General features: G+C 49.4%; 1 pseudogene; it reads left to right on the plus strand.

Moving 5' to 3' along the window:
* Positions 1-1,479: 1,479 nt before the first annotated feature.
* LOC102858739 overlaps positions 1,480-2,478 on the plus strand; it is a 5,377-nt pseudogene continuing 4,378 nt past the window's right edge.

The raw sequence follows: 2,478 nt of genomic DNA on the forward strand, positions 1-2,478 counted from the left end.
ATTTCCATTAGATTTTCAATGATGAGCCTAAACTATTTATCACCAGTTTTTCTTTTTTTTAAAAAAAAAAAAAGGTGTGACCACCAAACTCAAATGACATCTGACTTTTGCCACTTTGGTTCTAGATAAAGTAACCAATTACTACAATGATATTACCTCTTACAAAATATAAAGACATAGAAATTAACAGACTCAAAAAAAAAAATTAACAGACTCAAGAGAATGGTAGCCATCAGTGACAGAGGCAAATTCTTTGGGGCATGAGAATCTGAGTAAAATCTTTGGTAAATCCAGTAAGTTTTAACTTATGTCTAAGCAAAATGTTCAGATTTTGTTGAGATAACTACTAGAGGGAGAGGAGACATTGATGAAAACCTTTGAAGACAGTCTAATTATCCCATCAATCTTGACTGGTTTTTCGGTAGCCCTGTGTCAAGGGAGGAAAGTGTCACCAAAAATGACTTGCCAGATCCTTCCGTTGGGAGGGTCCTATAGATGGGGCCTTAACACTGAGATGTGACTTTGAATCAACAACTTTTGGGCAAGTAGTGTTGTTAGATGACTCACAGCAACCCTGTGAACAACATCTGAATATGGATCTACACTAGCCAGTTAATGCAGTCACTAGGTCATTCTACATCACGGATTGTCTTCCTCTCTTTGGTTGACCTTCTGTCTCTCCCAGCAGGATGTGTCTCTCTCTAAGGACTGGTTCTGCAAATATGCCCTAAGTAAGCGAAACAAAGTTGCACCATCCTTGCCTCTGAGAAACACTCTGCTTGCATATCCTTCAAGACAGATTTCTTTGTTCTGTCGACATTCCATGATAAGGTCTAATTTAGTTTAGTTGTTGTTAGGTGTCTTCGAGTTGCCTGCGACTCACAGCGACCCTGTGTCCAACAGCTCTGAAGTCTGCCCTGTCCTAAGCCAGTCTCACTCATTTCGACACACCTTCCCCGTTACCCCAGTTACTGTGTCAGTCCGTCTCATCTGGGGTCTTCCTCTCCTGTGCTATCTATCTCTCAACCCTTCTAAGCATGATGTCCTTCTCCAAGGACCAGTCCCTCCTGGCCACATGCCCAGAGTATGTGAGATGAAGCTTCAAAGTCCTAGCCTTCAAGGGGAAACTTGGTTTCACCTTCTCCAAACAGACCTGTTTAGTTCTCTTGGTAGTCCATGGTATGTTAAATACTCTTCTCCAGCACCACAACTCAAAGGCATCGATTCTCCTGGCTTTAGTCATTGTCCAGCTCTATGATGTATAACAAGAAGTTGCGAAGACCATGGCCTGGATCAGGTGCACTTTAGACTAGACATCGTTGCTTCTCAGTACTCTGGAGAAGGCCCTGATAGCAAATTTTCCCAATGAAATTCATCTTTTGATTTCCTGACAGCTAGTGTCAAGAGTGTCCACCCCAGAGCACAGGCCCCTTCGCACAGTCACCGCCGCCGGTTCACACCCGCCACCCCCAGCTCACCATGGATGATGACATCGCTGCGCCTCGTGGTCGACAACGGCTCCAGCATGTGCAAGGCCGGCTTCGCGGGCGATGACACCCCCCCCCGGGCTGTCTTCCCCTCCATCGTGGGGCGCCCTCGGCACCAGGGCGTGATGGTGGGCATGGGCCAGAAGGACGCCTACATGGGGGACGAAGCCTAGAGCAAAAGAGGCATTCTGATCCTCAAGTACCCCATCAAACATGGCATTGTCTCCAACTGGGACGACATGGAGAAGATCTGGCACCACACCTTCTGCAATGAGCTGCGTGTGCCCCCTGAAGAGCACCCTGTGCTGCTGACAGAGGCCCCCTGAACCCTAAGGCTAACCGGGAGAAGATGACCCAGATCATGTTCGAGACCTTCAACACCCCTGCCATGTACATCGCCATCCAGGCCGTGCTGTCCCTGTATGCCTCTGGCCGAACCACTGGCATTGTGATAGATTCCGGCAATAGGGTCACCCACACTGCCCATCTGCCAGGGGTACGCCTTCCCCCATGCCATCCTGCATCTGGACCCGGCTGGCCAGGACCTGACAGACTACCTCATGAGGATCCTAACCGAGCGAGGCTACAGCTTCACCACAACGGCTGAGCGGGAAATTGTGCGTAACATCAAGAAGAAGCTGTGCTACGTTGCCCTGGACTTGGAGTAGGAGATGGCCACGGCGGCTTCCTCTTCCTCCTTGGAGAAGAGCTATGAGCTGCCCGATGGGCAGGTCGTCACCATCGGCAATGAGTGTTTCTGCTGCCCTGAGGCACTCTTCCAGCCCTTCTTCCTGGGCATGGAGTCTTGTGGCATCCATGAAGCTACATCATGCAGTGTGATGTTGACATCCGCAAGGACCTCTACGCCAACACAGTGCTTTCTGGCGGGACCACCAAGTACCCAGGCATAGCAGAGAGGAGGCAGAAGGAGATCACAGCGCTGGCCCCCAGCATGATGAAGATCAAGATCATAGCTCCCCCTGAGCGCAGA

The sequence above is a fragment of the Elephantulus edwardii genome, unplaced genomic scaffold (assembly GCF_000299155.1).
Source record: "Elephantulus edwardii isolate Elephantulus edwardi_28Jun2011 unplaced genomic scaffold, EleEdw1.0 scaffold00045, whole genome shotgun sequence".
Lineage (NCBI taxonomy): Eukaryota > Metazoa > Chordata > Mammalia > Macroscelidea > Macroscelididae > Elephantulus > Elephantulus edwardii.